Source organism: Protopterus annectens, chromosome 4.part1 (assembly GCF_019279795.1).
Source record: "Protopterus annectens isolate FY-2018-M chromosome 4.part1, PAN1.0, whole genome shotgun sequence".
NCBI lineage: Eukaryota > Metazoa > Chordata > Ceratodontiformes > Protopteridae > Protopterus > Protopterus annectens.
Window position 1 is genome coordinate 541,096,748 of NC_056734.1, and position 17,604 is coordinate 541,114,351.

At 46.4% G+C, this 17,604-nt stretch overlaps 1 long non-coding RNA gene across 1 annotated transcript in view; it reads left to right on the forward strand.

The window, feature by feature from the left end:
- Positions 1-17,604, forward strand: part of LOC122800952 — a 917,013-nt gene that overhangs the window by 466,303 nt on the left and 433,106 nt on the right. Inside the window, exon 2 of the long non-coding RNA XR_006364660.1 lies at positions 1,048-1,103. This is a non-coding gene — a long non-coding RNA (uncharacterized LOC122800952). The remainder of the gene's footprint in view (positions 1-1,047; positions 1,104-17,604) is intronic.

Below are 17,604 nucleotides of genomic sequence, written 5' to 3' on the forward strand. Positions count from 1 at the left end.
GAAGAGACTTCTGCATTCTTTGGACATACACAGACAGCTACGCTTCTACTTGGACAAAACTAAAGCTTCAGAAAGACTGAGTAACTCTTAGTGGCATATGCTGCAGGATCACAAGGAAAAGCTATTTCAAAGCAGACCATTTCAAAATGGATAGGCCACTGCATTCGTTTCTGCTATTCACAACATGGCACATCAGTGCCTAAGGGCATTAGGCCACATTCAACCAGAGCAGCAGTCACTTCAGCAGCCTTCCTCAGAGGAGTACCAACCAAGGACATTTTGGAGGTTGCAACTTGGACTTCAGTGCACGCTTTTACAAAGCACTACCACTTACCTCTTTACTCTAAATCCAGAGCAGGCTTTGGCACTGCAGTTCTGCAGGGCCTCATAGCCACTCCTAATTCTATCTAGGCCCAGCCGCCCAACCTCAGCTTTGGGATTCAACCCAAGTGTAATGACTGCAACAGTGAAACACGATGAACATAGTACAGTTGTGTACCTACCATAAATGTAGATGTTCGAATGTATTCACTGTTGCAGTCCAGGTTACCCTCCCTTCATCCCCCTTTCATTGCTGGGACTTATCTGTACTTCTCTATTCTGTACAACCCATGTAGTGTATTTGCTTGTAGATGAAGGTAATGTTTGTTAATGCTTGCTTTTTTATGAGCAGAATTTTTAGCCTACCCTTTTGGGGGCACCTGACATCTGGGGCAAGAAAAACTGAAGAAAATGACTCTGCTGCATCTTTTATACCCCTGGTGGACTGACGTCAGGGAAGAGGTGACAGCAACCGACACCGGACCTGGACTTTGGAATTCAGGCCAACTGCGGGTAGCCTGCCAGCAGGATAACCCAAGTATAATGACTGCAACAGTGAATACTCAAATATCTACATTTATGGTAGGTACACAACTGTACTTTTTTTGAAAAAACTTTGGAACAGTGCTAATTCATTAAAGTGACTCTTTACATGTTTGTGGTGATATTGCTTGTACATGTGTGTGTTGGTTCTTCACTGTTACGTTTTTTTTCTCCATTTTTAAGGAAGAACATGGTGAGCTAATGTCCTCTGAAGAATCTTGGAACTGTGTATGCCAAAGGTAAAGTATTGTAAAGAATATTTAAAAATAGTAAAAGTACTAAATTTATATTTTAGGATTAAGTGATCTCAGACGCACACTGCCTTATAGAAAAGAAAGAGTGGTGTATTCCTAGCTATGAGAGATGCTGATGTAATAAAATTATTTAACACTTTAGTGGGTGGAAGATAAGTGATTTAATATGGCACCGTGGTGAGATAAGTTGGCCTTAAAGAGCTGAGTAACAAGTTTGGGGCATAAAGCTCTATGCTGAATGAACACAGTATGACTATGGCAGACTCTGTGTAATGCATCAAGACACTTTGGAAGGTGACTGGACCACATTGTAATGAAATGACTGGAAGTGCAAGGATCATTGTGTAGGGGGCTGGCTGCGTTTGTGTTCAACAGAGTTTTATGATGGGACTGAAACTACATTTGGCTAGACTCTGGCAGTGGTACTGCAGTTTGAACATACAGCAGAAGATACTTGTTTGTACATAAAGGCTGCTTAGCTTTTGCTTACCTAGGATAAACTGAGTAGGTGTTGCCAGTCTGCATAGCTGTCTTGTTCCCTTTAGTTGTCCATTTTGATTATGGACTTTGTGTTCCTGTTGTGAAGTAGTGAAAGCAGTGGCCATGTAAGATGGAGGGAGGTCTGAGGTGATGCAAAAGTATTAGTACCATGCTTTAACTTGTTAACATGACTGCTTTTATGATTGTGATCTTTAGGTCACTTGGTTGAACAGGGAAAAGGGAGATGAAATTGTTTGCAGTTCAGAAGTCATGTATTTTTCATGTTTCATAGGTACATCTTGACATTGAGATAGATTCTTCAGTCTGAATGAAGAAGGCAGCTCTGTCATGAAGCAATGGCTTTTTGGACAATACTTTTCAGTAAAGATTTCAGTGTTTAGTTTTCCTGTGTTTTTTTTTAATCTAAAATAATTAGTGTTTATGATTCTGTATAGATAAACTCCACTTACGGATTTGAGTATGCCACTGCATTTTGTACCTAGGTAACCAAGCATATGATTTCCTGTTTTGTATTGTTTTTTGGTATCTCTCTACTGATGCTTTTCTAGATATTGCCAGGAAATGGTTATGCTTATAGTTGATTCCCCAAACATCATATACACATTTAAAAAAGCAAGAGTGGATTTTCACTACTGCTTGGAAATCATACCTCTCAGTGTCTTGGAATAAGAAATCTAGACAGAGCCCTAAATAATGGGGGGGGGGGGGGGGGTGACGACAAAGGCCCCAAAATAGAGGCAGTGTTTAAATTTTGCTCCTGCAAACTTCGAAAGTTGATAGAATGGATTTTGCATTGGCATGAATTTTCTGAAGGGTAGGAAGTCTGAAACTCATATGTCTGCCATCATTTTCTGACTTCAGTCTTTAATGCGTTTGCCAGTGATTTGCCAGAAAAACACTTATGGAAAATGGACCAAAAATATGAGGCAAAAATCCGGACATTCTACAAAAATTTGTATAGTTGAGAGGTATGTTGGAGATGCAGTTTACCGTTAAATTTGCATGGCATCTTATCTTGAAGTCACTGGTAACAAATAATTTAAAATGGTTTGTTTTGAAGTATGTAATTAGTTTTACAATGTGGTATTTATTGGAAGCACTTGTCATACAACTTTGTGACTCTAAACTTCTTTTGGACATTCCTCAACTACTCTGCTTGAATTTGACCATTAGTAATTTGTTAGTCAGCCTACTAAAATGAGCAAGGCAGACATTTCAAAATTTCCTGTAAAGAAGTTTGAGCTGTGTAAGATTTGTACTATTTTATGAATTAGAAACACGACTTTATTGTTGCCCTTCTGCACCCCCCACTATGTCTGTAAACTGCTTGTACTTGCTCAGATCTTTTTTGCCATTGCTGGACCCTGTAGACATGTTCTATTTTGTATTCTTCTTGCTGCTGTCCCCCCCCCCCATTTAGAAATTGGGAAAGGGGGTCCCAAGTTTATTTGAATACACTGGAAACATGTTGTATGCGATAGTGTTCTGTGCAATGGCCCATCCTGTTAAACCAAAGGGGCTACATTTTTTCCATCCATATTTATTCTTTCCTGCTGCATATGTTGATTTCTTGAATTAATTGGGGGTCTCTCAACCGCTTTCTTTTTTTTTTGTGTGTAGAAAGTTTTTTTTGGAATGCTTATTTCTCAACAATCCCATTGCAATCTCTGATTTGCTTCTGAATTTGGAAGTTTGACAGATGGACATTCCTGTTGTATCACTGTCAGCTTTCTGCTGCATTGTTAAATTCACCTCATCATTAAATTAAATGTGAATGAGCTGTGTTAAAATGTGTGATGTATATATTTGCTTTGTTTTGTTAAGATCATAATACCTGTGGCATGAGGTATCGCATATAGTAGTAAAGTGTAATTTATTTGAGTAGGCAACTTGCAAACTTTTCCTGTCCGTGGAAAGTAGACCATCACCATAGAGTTAGCAGCCCCTCTGACACACTGTGCAGGACATATTCCACAATTCCTCTTATCAGATTGCTTGACTGGTGAATGATATTCTTAGTATAAGTTACTGCTGTAGTTGTAACTTAAGCAGTGTCAGAGTTTCAGAACCCATCCCCTTTTCTTTATGCTGACCTTGGGTCTCCCGGGCTTTGTAAAGTAGTGGAAGTATAATCATCCATCCTCATTTCTTTTTCTGTTTGTGTTGCTTTGTCATTCCTCAATCTGTCCGGTCCGGTCATGAATGGAAGAGAGCAGGTGAATACCTTCTAGAAGGTTGTTATATTTGTTTTTTTGGTGTGTTTTGCTGGTGTTTAGGTGTTATAGGACTTTAGATTCTGCTTGGGGGTTGGGGCTTTTCCAAGATGACGTCTTATCGTTTTATGATTCTGGCATGTTGCAACAGGCCAAATGTACATTTGATTTCACCAAAGGCAAAGCATGGGAGGCCTTTTTCCCATGGTCTTCATCTGGGAAATTGAAGCTGCTTAGTGCCCCCAACCCTTTCTACCTTCTGGGAGAGGTGAGCAGGCTGGACATAGTCACCTCTCCACCAGGCTTCACCAGTGCTGGGGCCACTTGTTGACCCTTGGTCACCTCTGTTGCATTCAGGGCTGCATCCCTGTGTACGAAGGAGCCAGGCTTCTGTTGCATCAGTTTTATCTTAAATGTTTTCAGTGCTGTCCTCTAAGGCTGGGACTGCATCAGTGGTAGGTTGTGAAAGAGAAGTGGAGTAGAGTAGCTGGTAGCATTGTGTGCTGCTGATCATCTTTCTCACTGAGGCTTGTATCCTATGAGATTCCAAAAGTTTTCATCCCTTCACACATAGTCAGTCTCATTGTTTATAGGCTGAACCCATTTTGCAGGAAGCTATATAAACAGTTGGAGTGTTGCCACCTCATGCAGATGCATCTGTGGCTTTTCACGATCAGCAGTTGGCCAAAAGCTTCCCGTCAGACATACAACCCCCCCATTTTGAGGAACCCTGTCATAGTTACTGATAATATGCCATCTTCCTCATCTGCGGCATGGATACTTATGCCTGGTCCTGCTGTTTTCTTCTCACAATGTACCCAAAAAAGAAAAAATAAGTAAAACTCGAGCCCTTGCCTTCAAAGCAGACGGTCAATGGTAAGTGACTCTAAAGTGGCTACTGCTGGTTCTTCAGACCACTTGCTGGTTTGCTTGAATCACTGTGATAATAGCCTTGCAGGCCACTATGGATTGTGGCGGGGGGGGGGGGGGTTCAAACATGTCCATTTTGATTGTTCCCATGTTTGAAGCTGCTTAGTGTGCTGCTGAGTGCCCCCAACCCTTTCTACCTCCTGAGAGAGGTGAGTAGGCTGGACATAGTCACCTCTCCACCAGACTTCACCAGTGCTGGGGCCACTTGTTGACCCTTGGTCACCTCTATCGCTCTCAGGGCTGCATCCCTGGGAATTGTTATGGCTAGGCTTGTATAGGCCCTAGGGCTGATAGCCTAGTACCAACCTATGAACCCATGCGAACATGGCAGAACCCATCCATTTTAGATGCTGGAGCTACACTGGGAGGGTCTTTTTGGGGTTGTTAGGAAAAGTAACATCTTGTTCAGGACATGTCTTCCCATTCTCTGTCTTCCTCCAAGGTTGTTTCCAGAAAAAAAAAACATTCTGATAACAGTGGCATAGGTTTTGTGTGTAAAAATGATCTTGGCTTAGCCAATAGTGTGTTAGGCTGTCATCAGTGGGTGTCAGGTGCCTCTTCCTGTTTCATATTCCTTCACTCCATAGGATGAGGAATTTTTTTTTTTTTTTTTTTTTTTTTATTTTGGTCGTATTCTGATTTGAACAGAGACCTGATTGTCACCAGAGGGTTCTGTAGTCCAAGAAGCATTCTCTTTTGGATACTGAGCCAAAATCTGTACAAACAGAGACTTTTTCTTTTTCTGAGACTGTAGACTAAACAGTGTATTTGCTTAGGAACCAGGTGGCTGTTCCCATTTAATTGGGCAGATATGATTTCTTGGAATAAGAAGCCGCACACATTTCACCTATTTCTCCCATTCTGCCAGCATTGGAGGATGCTTTTAATGCTGTCTGCAAGACTCCTGATTTTCACCCATCAGTACCAAAAATGTTTTCCTTCTTTGAAGGTGAATTTGTGTCTTCAAGTCTTCCTGAACTACTCTTGCCAGTCTCAAGCTACTAGCAAAGAATTCCTCAGGATACTCGGTCTCGTGGGTTATATGATTCTCTTTGTCAGGATACATATGAGAAATATTCAGTGGTGCCTGCAAAAATGTGACTCTAATAGCATCATCCCCTGGAATTTCAGATTGCAGTCTCTGGCTTTATCAAGTCAGTGCTTCATTGGTTGAGGGGATCACATGGCTCATGTTCTTAGTCTCCCTTTTTGTTCTCTTACCTCAACACAGTTTGTTTTGACCATTTCCTCAGATTTTGCTTGGGGAGCAGTTTCAGCGGGGGTAGAAGTGCAAGGACTGTTGGATAGTCCAGACAGGTCAAAGTACATCAGTATCAAATAAATGTTGGCTATGATTCATGTCATAAAGTCTCTGCTTCTTCTCTGGTACCCAGGTCCCGTACAGATCATGACAGCACCATGGTGATGTGCATAAACAAATGGGGGCACTGGGTCGTACCCTCTGTTCTTAGGCAGTGATAGCTTCAGAGCTGGCTTAACAGCACTACATGACTCTTCAAGCTTCTTGCATACCGTCCGAGAAAAACATAGTGGTAGACCAGCTAAGCAGGTCCTGGGCAGACGCTCAAAAGTGGAAAGTCCAAAGAAGAGATCTTCCAGGAGCTGATCTAGATCTGGGGAACACCTCAAATTGATTTGTTCACCTCCTCTCAAAACAGATTCTGTTCCAGGACTCCCTGCAAGCAGGCCTGTAAAACAGACGCTATTTTGTTCCCTTGGTTGGGAATATTCCAGTATGCATTTCCACCCTTCAGTGATTTCCTGGATAATTCTGAAGATTTAAAACAACTCTCAAAAATCATTGCAGTGATTCCTTCTGGCCTGGGCAAAATTAGATGTGAGGTTGTTAAATCTCGCCATTTATTCTCACTGATGGGTTCGGAGCCGATCCTCGGCTCTGACACTGCCGAAAGCAAAGCTCAAGGTTTGCCAGTAGCTCGAGACCAAGTCCCTTATCCCACAATGCACTGCTGGAATTACCTCAGATCTAGTTTGCCACGGCAAGAAAGATCTCTGTGATCCAGCTAGCTCGGACCATTTGTCATAAAAAGCAGCAAGTTTTGATAGAAGTCTTTTTTTTTTTTTTTTTTTGTTTTTGTTTTTTTTTGTTTTAGAGTTTTTCATAAAATAGTTGTGTGTTAGTGTTTGAAAATTAGATATAATCTGTAGTTTTGGATAGTTAGTGCCCTGTTGGCTTAGTTGTTTGTGTGGGCCTTTAGCCCTATTTAGACTTATTAATCTTTTTCTAATAGTCGGGGTTTTTCTTTGTGGGCCTCTTTAGCCCTGTAATTGTAATCTATAGTTAATTGTTATAGATAGTGCCCGGTTTGGGCTTAGTTGTTTTGTGGGCCTTTTTACAAGTTAAGTAAGGACTTTACTGTCTTAGTTTGTGCAGTATACTGGTTTGTTTTACTTCACTGTGTCTGATGACAAGGAAAATTCCCATCCTAAATGGTGATTCAAAAAATGCCCAGGTTGTGGGCAGAAAATGTCAGTCACTGATGGGCAGCATTTGCCATTCCTTTTCTTAGAGTCCTCTTGAAGAGAAGGAAGAAGCTAATAGACAGGAGATTACTACAGCATTCCTTTTCTGAGGTGTTGAGTAGCCATGAGGATACTAGCACGTCCTCCAAATCCTCAGTCCACAAAATCTTCAGATCATAAAGTGGAAAAAAAGGCGAAAACTTCAGAGGGAGGGTCATTGGTTCCACAGACCTCGGAACTGAGTGTACCTTTGATTCACAGCCAGCTCTGTGTTGGAGCTGGTCTCTGAAGTTCTCTCTTCTCCTCTGCTCCAGTCAGCACCTTCGGTGCATTCATCTTAACTCCTCAGCCTTTAAGATTTGGACATGGATCAGCTAGTGCAGAAGCTTTTATAGGCACCAGGACTTGCCAAATTGTTGTCTGCCCCGACCAGCTCATCGGTGCCTCAGACCATGGAACCGGATTTTTCTACTCCTCCTCTGAGCCGTACTGGACTCTCGGAGCCGAAGGAAACTGAACCGATGATTGTCGAACACTCTGAACCGATACCCGCACCGGTATTATTGGCTCCATGTACTCTGATGTCATCGGCACCAACTGAGGACTCTAGGAGCCAACGCTCTCCCATCGGGTCTGGGGAGGATAGTCTAAACGATTTGTCAGTGCAGACTCTTCCTCTCGGGGCTTCGGCTTGGATGAGCTGAGCTCCTACCTCGGGCTTTGAGCCCATGGTTTCGGTGCGGGAGGATCGGATGGTACTCTCGGGTCCGTCCACTTCTCGTCTGAGCCATGGTGCCTTCGATGCTATGAGGAGAGTTTTATCTCCAAAGAAAATGTCTGCATTGGTTCGGCCTTCCCTCTCCCCTCAAGCTCCTGTGTTTGCTTCTTTGTCTACCGGTCCCCCTAAGCGTAGAGACCCCAAGCCTCAAGTATCCCACAGGGCATCTCCTGCTCTTCTGAGACTTCCCCAGATCCCCCCACTGAGGAGGTGCCCAGGAAGAGACTGTAAGAGGAGCCAGTAAGACTTCCCCACAGGAATCTTTGACATCTGACACGGACTCTGATGAGTCAGAAGGTTTCCCTCTATCCCCTTCTGAGGATATCTCCTTTGCAGAGATCCTAGAGATCCTTAGTCATAGGGGCAATTGGCAGTCCAAGACCCCTACTGAGGACGAGTCTGTGCTCTTGAAGGCTTTCGGGTCTCAACCTTCCACTTCTTGGGTGTCTCCGCCTTACGACGAGCTCATGGAAATGATCTCTCGTAAGGTGTGGGAGTCACCGCAGGCCATGGAACCTGTTCCTCGTAAGCCGAATAAATTTGTCTGCCTCAGTGGACAAGCCATTTTTGACAAAGGGAGTGCCTGTTGATGCCATGGTGGTAGCATGGTGGTAGCTGCAACCACCAAAAATGTCTGAGACATCCACATCTATCCATCCTCCTAACAGAGATTCTAGGGTCATGGATAGATATGGGAAACACATGTTTAGTTCAGCGACTTTCTCTGCGATCACTGAACTACTTAACTCATTTTACGAGACTACCAAGAGATGATCTGAAAGAGCTAGGAGATGCTCTCCAGGGTACGGTAGCTGCAGGGGTGGCAGACAGTCAACACCCAGCTCGCTACCCTAAACTCAGTGGTAAACCTGTCCATGCATCTCATATCCTATGCAGCTGATGGTTCGAGTAGAGCCGCTAGTTTGGGCATTGCTCTTCGAAGACAAGCCTGGATGCGTCTGTTCCTTTGCGGAACCCTTTAAGTCCTCCTTTATCAACACCCCATTCGATGGCTCATCACTGTTTGGGCCTAAAGTAAAGGAAACTTTAACCAGGTGTGAGCAGGAAGGCAATACCTTATCTGCAGTTGGAGTCTGTTTTTCTACCCCTACTCGGCCCTACCCCAAGGGCCCTGAGGGGAGGGAAAATGTAGTTTCGTAAAGCACAGGGAGCCTTTCAGGGCACACGTGGAGAAACCCCCTCTAGAGGCAGAGGAGGGGGTTATAATGGAAGACGCCGCCCCCGCAGTAGAGGGGGTCCGCAGCTATAGGGAGACAGGGATCAGTTCTCTGATCAACCCTACCAGCACCCCTGAAAGGGGGCCTGACTGGCTCTGGAGGCAGTCGGGGGTCGCTTGTCTTTGTACCCAGAAGCATGGCTAAACATGACATCAGATACATGGGTACAAAGCATCATTTCCAGAGGATATTTCATACTGTTTTCGTCCCCTCCCATTCCTGTAAACAGAATCACAGATGTTCCACCCAATCTCCGGGAACAAGCAATCGTAGAGGTCCACAGATTGCTAGAAAAAGTCATCCAACCAGTCCCAGCAGACCAAGTTGGATTCGGAACTTACTCAAGATTCTTTTTGGTACCAAAGAAAACAGGGGACTGGAGACCTATTTTGGACCTCAGCAGACTCGACCAGTTCGTAAAGAAAGAGAAGTTCCGAATGTTTACGCTTCAATCCATTCTTCCCTTCCTAGGGAAAGTCTATTTGGATGTGCTCCGTAGATCTCAAGGACGCGTACCATCACATAAAGATGAACAGACGCTACAGAGATAATCTGCGTTTCCGGCTGGAAGCCAGTCATTACCAGTTTTGAGCGCTGCCCTTTGGTCTCATTACAGCCCCAGAGTGTTCAAATGCATGGCAGTGGTCACGGCTCACCTGAGACGTTTAGGATTCCAGGTGTTTCCATACCTAGATGATTGGCTCCTCACCGCTACCACCAGGCATCAATTGACTCAGGCAGCACAATGCACTCTGACACTCTGCCATCAATTAGGCATTACAATCAACTTCGAAAAGTCTGCCTTATCGCCATCGCAGCATACCGTTTTTATAGGAGCAGAGTTAGATACCTCAACTACCACTCTACGTCTTCCTATCGAAAGAGTCTCACTTCTCCGGCAACATGTCAGCTCACTGGTGTCAAAGAACAAAGCTACGTCTTCCTATCGAAAGAGTCTCACTTCTCCGCCAACATGTCAGCTCACTGGTGTCAAAGAACAAAGCTACAGCAGCAGAGGTCTTGAAGGTGCTAGGTTTGATGGCTGCAGCAATCATGGCTATACCACTCTCAAGGATGCATATGCGAATTCTTCAATGGCGCCTCTTTGCTCAGTGGTCGTACCAGAAACTACCGATGCACCACATGATTCTCATCACGGATTCTTGCAAGAGAGACCTTCGGTGGTGTTTGACGTCTCTTAATGTTACAATTGGAAGACCCCCCCCCCCCCCCCCAGTAGCCACTGTGACCACGGACGCTTCCCTGATAAGGTGGGGAGGGGGTCATTTTTTTCAGGGAAAAACTGCCCAAGGCACAAGGACAGATCAAGAATCACATCTGCACATCAATGTTCTAGAGTTGAGAGCGGTACTTCTGGTTTTGCAGTGCTTTTAGGACTCTCTCCCTCTAGGAACTACTGCAATTCAGACGGACATGTCAGTAGACTGGTACTTGAACAAGCAAGGCGGAACCAAGTCTTTACCCCCTTTGTCGAGAAGCCCTCAGGGTCTGGCAGTGGGCTGTGTCGTCCCAGCGTTTTCTGTTAGCAACGCACATCCCGGGGAAATCCAACGTGATAGCGGACAAGCAAAGCAGGGCAATATTGCTCCCTCATGAGTGGTGTCTCAAACAACAGGTTGCAGAGTTGATTTTCCGCAAATGGGGCCAGCCTTCTTGCGACCTCTTTGCCAGGGACATCAATTCAAAATGCAGAAGCTACTTTGCCCTAATACCACCTCCCGGTCATCCCCCGAAAGATGCACTTTTACACGATTGGCCCCCGGGTCTCCTTTATGCATTTTCACCCTTCCCATTGATGCCCATATTTTTACAGAAAGCAAAATCGCTGGGAAGGACTGTTATTCTCATAGCCCCCTACTAGACTCAACAGATTTGGTTCCCGTTTCTCCACCATCATCTGTTGGAAGATCCATGGATCCTGGACCCAGTTCCGGACCTTCTGACGCACCGCCAGGGACCTCCATCCTTCACTGCAGTCCCTGAAACTGACTGCTTGGCTAATCCACTTCCCCTAACTGCCAGGCTTCATTCAATTTCAGAAGATACAAGGCAAATTCTCTTGTCTTCTCACAAGCCATCTACCAGGAAATTATGTGGCAGTAAATGGAAAAGGTTCTCAATTTGGACCAACACGCAGAAAAGTGACCCTTTCCGAGCTCCACTATCTATTTTAGAATTCCTGACAAAGATTTTTAAGGAAGGGGCAGCAGCTGCTGCAGATGTTATGTGATCCTATCTCGCCTACATTCTGAATGATGGGTTCGGAGCCGATCCCTCGGCTCCGACTCGGCACGCTTATGCCAAAGAGCGAAGTCTCTTATTGGCTGAGCTTACTATATCCCAGGATGCACCACTACCAGTCCCCCAGATCTCGTTTGCCGCTTCCCTGCGAAGACGTGGTCTCGAGCTGGCTGGGCTGAGTAGTTTTTATTAACTAACTTTTCTGTCAGTTTTTGCTGTTTTTTGGTCACAAAAGCTGTTTTAACGGCTATCGCTCTTTTGTGTACGTTTGGATTGTGAAATTTCTTGTGTGTGATTGGGTTGAGTTTGTTTTCGGCCCCCCTCCATCCAGGGCCTTCCCGGACTGTCAACCTGTTATAACTTTACAGGGTCTCAAGTAAATCTTAGTTGTTAGAGTTCCCTGTCATTTTCAGGAAGTGTTTGCGTTAAGCTATAACTGTGAGCTTAAATTTATCATCAGTAAATTGATAGTTGTTTACTTTCCTGTCAAAGTTACTAGAATTGTTTAACATCATGTCTCAAACTCTTAGGCCTTCGGGCTTTAAAAAATGTTCGAAATGTGGTTTCAAGATGTCTATCACAGACGATCATTCGCTCTGTGTATATTGTCTAGGGGCAAAGCACTTGCAGGAGTCATGCAGCGTATGTCACGCTTTTTCCTCAAGGGTCCTCCAGGAGAGGAAAAATAAATTGATTCTTAAGGGGTTAATTAAACCTTCCTTTGAAGAAGCCTTGGCATCCTCTCCTGCTCCGGCCAAAAAGAAAAGGGCTTCGGTTCCGACCAGTCCGTCGGATCCGACTGCCAAGAGACCTAGGCAGGCCTCTCCTTCGGCTCCAAAGACTTCGGAGCCGAGGTCGAACGTCTGCCTCGATGCCACCAGTATCGACTCCTCTCGCTTCCGAGCCGATGGCTGGGGCATCGAGAGGCGGGTCACCTTCCGGCTCCGCTGCTCGGAGCCGACAAGGGTCGCCCGCTCAGACACTTCCTCCTCGGCGCCGAAGTCTACCTTGGCACCGATGGAATCTGGTGTGAGTATTCCCTCGGCGCCGATACTCATCGAGTCGCCTCGGAGCCGGTCCCCTAGCCCTTTGGGGCCGATGGAGAGGCCTTCTCGAACCCGTTCTGTTTCCTCTCGGTCTTCGAGAATGTCGGATTCTGATATAGACAGGGTGCTCCAAAGACTGTTCCAGTCCCCAGTCTTCCAAAAATTTGTTTTGGTTCCGACCCAGTTGGCTTCGGAGCCGATGACCTTGGCCCACCCCATTGCCATTCCTCCTCCGACTGCTTCGGCTCTGTCGGAGCAGGTGCTGTTGGAGCCGGTGGAGATCTCAGGGTCGGCTCCGACCCTTACTCCAACCCGGGCCTTCGGGTCCGAGTTTGGTACGCTGGACTTCTTCGGCTGGACCCGGGGTGATGTTTCGGACCTATGCTTTCGGTTCCGAGCCTCCCCCTCGGTGCTTCAGCTGCGGGACTTCCGTCGGCTATCACGGCTCCGGAGACCGGACACTCCCAGGATTCTGGGGTCCGGCTTTCAGGGCCATGAGGAGTGCCTTGGCCAAGTCCTCTTCGCCATCTCTCCGGCTTTACCGGCACCTTCCCTGGGCGTGGAGACTGGGTCTTTGGCAGTTCCCCTGTCCGTAGCCAGCGGAGCCCCGAGGCCTGAGGTTACCCCAGTGGGGTTCCCTCCTCCTGAGGGTTCTTCGGAGTTGTCTTCAGAGGAACCCCCAAGGAAGAGATCGTGCAAGAGGAAGCACGTGGACTCCCCGAGTCTATTACATCAGACACTGATATGGATGATGCAGAGGAATAACCGAAGTCGACCAAGAATGATGTCTCATTTGCAGACAACATAGAGAACCTCAAACAACGCGGCGGCTGGATATCCAAACCCCTCTGCGGACGAGTCAGTGCTCCTCAAGGCCTTTGGAGCTCAGCCCTCCGCCTCCTGGGTGTCTCCGCCTTCGACGAGCTTCTGGATTTAGTTTGTCAAGGGCGTGGGAACATCCAGATACCGTGGAACCAGTCCCTTCTCGTCCAAATAAATTTTTGTCTGCTCCCCCCGAGAAGGAGTTCCTTACTAAAGGCGTGGCTGTAGATGCCATGGTGGTGGCATCTGCTACACAACAGGACGTGGCAGAGGCTTCAACGTCCGTCCATCCTCCTAATAAGGAGTCTAGGAGTATGGACAGGTACGGGAAGCGCACCCTGACTTCAGCGGCCTTTACCTTAAGGTCTCTGAATTATTTGGCACATTTTACCAGGCTTCAGAGGGATCTGGTCAAGGAGTTGTCAGATTCCTCTCGGTAACCTACCTGAGCAGCTAGCCCAGTCGGTTAGCTCTCAGTTGGCTATCCTTACGTCAATTTCTAACTCGTCCATGAGGCTCATTTCCTATGCGGCCGAAGGGGCGGGTAGAGCGGCAGGCACAGGCGTGGCTCTACGTAGACAAGCCTGGCTCCGCTTGTGTCAGTTTGCAGAGGCCTTCAAGTCTTCCTTCGCCGACGCTCCCTTTGATGGGTCCTCATTGTTTGGACCCAAGGTGAAAGACACCCTTACCCGCTGTGAGCAAGAGGGAAAAACTTTATCTGCCGTAGGTGCCCGTTATTCCACTCCCTTTCGGCCTTACCCCAAGGCTAAAGGAGGGGGGAAAATGTGGTTCCGCAAATCTCGCAAGTTTTTCTCCCAACAGCAGGAAGATTCCCCGTCCAGAGGCAGAGGACGGGGAAATTTTTCAGGGAGACGCCGTCCCAGAGGCGGCAGAGGGCCCCGCAATTCTGGAGACCGCGAGTCCTTTCGTGGCTCTTCAGCCTCCCACACGTCATGAGGGATTGCCCGGCTGTGCTGCTCCGGAGCCAGTCGGATGTCGTTTTGCCAAGCACCTAAAAGCCTGGGAGTCAATCACTCAGGACAGATGGGTGCTTCGGATCATTGCCGGAGGTTACACCATTCACATACTCACCCCCACCGTCCAAGAGAATCCCGGACCCACCACCCAGTCAAAGGGAAATAGCAGCCGCAGAAGCTTTAAAGCTGCTAGAAAAAGGAGTCATCCAACCGGTCCCCACAGACCAGATCGGATCAGGAAATTACTCCAGGTTCTTTTTAGTGCCAAAAAAGACAGGGGACCTGAGGCCAATATTGGATCTCAGCAAACTGAACCAATCCGTCACGAAATCCAAATTCCGAATGGTCACGTTACAATCCATTCTCCCATTATTGGAGAAGGATGTTTGGATGTGCTCCATAGACCTCAAGGACGCCTATTATCACATACCGATACATCAGGCGTCCAGAAGGTATCTGCGCTTCAGCCTGGGAGTCAGTCATTACCAATTTTGCGCTCTGCCCTTTGGTCTCACCACAGCCCCCAGGGTGTTCACCAAGTGTTTGGCAGTAGTGACGGCTCACCTGAGAAGTCTTGGATTCCAAGTGTTTCCCTATCTCGACGACTGGCTCCTGACTGCCACCACCAGGCATCTACTAATGGACAACCTCAAAGCCACCATCTCCCTGGGTGTTTCCCTGGGGATTACATTCAATTGGTCAAAGTCTGTCTTGCTGCCCTCTCAACGCATAAAGTTTATAGGAGCAGAGATAGACTCAAGATTGATGCGTCTTTCTTCCTACCGAAAGGATCCGAACTTTACAGGGCCAAGTTCAAGCTCTGATCTCGAGATCCAAAGCCCCAGCCAGGATGGTTCTACAGGTTTTAGGCTCAATGTCTGCCACAGTTCTTTTAGTTCCTCTAGCAAGATTACACATGAGGATTCTTCAGTGGCTCTTGTCAACTCAATGGTCCTTTCAGGATCTTCCCCTCAATCATCACATCATGATTACGGAAATATGCAAAAGGGACCTTCGCTGGTGGCTTCAGACATCCAACTTGGATCAAGGAAAACCCTTTGTTCTCCCCCCTCCAGTGGTTACCCTGACGACAGATGCCTCCCAGATAGGGTGGGGGGGCATTGTCTGGGCAGGCTAGTTCAGGGCTCCTGGCTTCCAGACGAAGCTCTTCTCCACATCAACGTGTTGGAGATGAGGGCTGTACTTCTATCCCTACAGGCCTTACACAAGTTTCTTCCTCAGGGCATCATCGCCATCCACACAGACAACATGTCTGTGGTCTGGTATCTGAACAAACAAGGAGGGACCAGATCATACCCCCTTTGCAGAGAGGCCATGAGAGTGTGGGAATGGGCTGTAGCTACCAACCGCTTCTTGGTAGCGACCCACATCCCGGAAAGTCAAATGTATTGGCGGACAAATTAAGCAGGACAATTCTCTCTCCTCACGAATGGTCTCTAAACCGCACAGTAGCAGCCCAGGTTTTCAAGAGATGGGGACGTGCTGCGACCTATTTGCAACTCCACAAAACGCCAAGTGCCAAAGGTTCTTCTCCTTGATCCCACATCAGGAAGTACCAGCCATGGATGCTCTAGCACAACCTTGGCCAACAGGGCTACTTTATGCCTTTCCTCCAATTCCACTTCTTCCCAAAGTTATTCAAAAAGCTTCTCAACTGGGGTCTTTAATGATTCTGATTGCCCCATACTGGCCTCGTCAGATATGGTTTCCTTACCTGAAGAAGCATGCAGTGGACGATCCGTGGACCTTAGACTTGATTCCGGACTTGCTAATCCATCAGTCGGGACATTGGCATCAGTCCCTTCAATCTTTGAAATTGACAGCTTGGCTCCTCCACTTCCGACCTTAGTTAGAAGGGACTCACTAGACCCGGAAGTTGTTCACATATTATCTTCGCCCACAAACCCACCACTAACAAATTGTACCTCAGTAAGTGGAAGAGGTTTGCTATCTGGGCTCAACTCAAGGGCTTAGACCCTATCACTGCTCCTGTCCCAGAGGTTTTGAAATTCTTAACATCCCTGTTTAATCAGGGATCTTCTGTCTCAACTATTAAAGTCCAACTAGCGGCTATCTCTAAATTCCACGAATCCACGGATCCTCCTTTGATGAGCAGCAGACTATGCAAAACGCTCATTAAAGGTGCGAGTCTATTAAGACCACCAGTTTTCATCCTGCACCTCCGTGATCTTGATTTGGTGCTTCACGCATTAACATCTCCCCCTTTCGAACCGGCTGCTACATGCGAGTTAAAATATCTGTCTTGGAAAACGGCATTCTTAGTGGCTATTACTTCTGCAAGAAGAGTTTCAGAGCTTCAAGCCCTGTCTATTAAACCACCGTACTTGATTTTCCACAAGGATAGAGTATCACTTAGGCCTAATCTATCCTTTGTCCCAAAGGTCTGTTCTAGTTTCTGTCTTCAACAATCTCTAGAGCTACCAGTTTTCTTTCCAAAATTCTCCAATGAAGCAGAATACACTCTCCATAAATTGGATGTTCACAGGCAATTACGCTTCTATTTAGACAGGACTCAGCAACTTCGTAAGTCAGACCAGTTGTTTGTGTCCTTCTCTGATAATAAATTGGGCCAAACCATCACAAAAGCTACTATCTCAAAATGGATCAGAGATTGCATAACTCAAGCCTATTCTTCTTCGAAGAAGCAACTTACAACATCTATCAAAGCTCATTCTACCAGAGCTATGGCTACTTCTATAGCCTTTCATTCCAAGCTCGCTATATCCGAAATCTGTGCTGCGGCTACTTGGTCCAACCCGCACACTTTCATTTCCCACTACAAATTGGATGTGGCATCTAAAGGACGAGCATCTTTTGGTTCCACGGTACTCAGGAGTGTTTTCCAGTGAGCCACCCAGGATTCAGGTGCTAGGACGCTGTCCCATCATTCAGAATGTAGGCGAGATAGATCACATAACATCTTTTAGTTATGTACTCACCATAACTTCAGATGTTTGGGATCCATCTCGCCTACATTCCTAATACCCACCCTCCTTCCCCCTGCCTTGGAGATCAGAAGAGATTGAACGGTTTTGAGTTCTACTGTTTTATCTTGTTTCATCTGACGATGTTATATAAGCAGGGCGTGCATGTATGCGGACAAACTAGATCTGGGGGACTGGTAGTGGTGCATCCTGGGATATAGTAAGCTCAGCCAATAAGAGACTTCGCT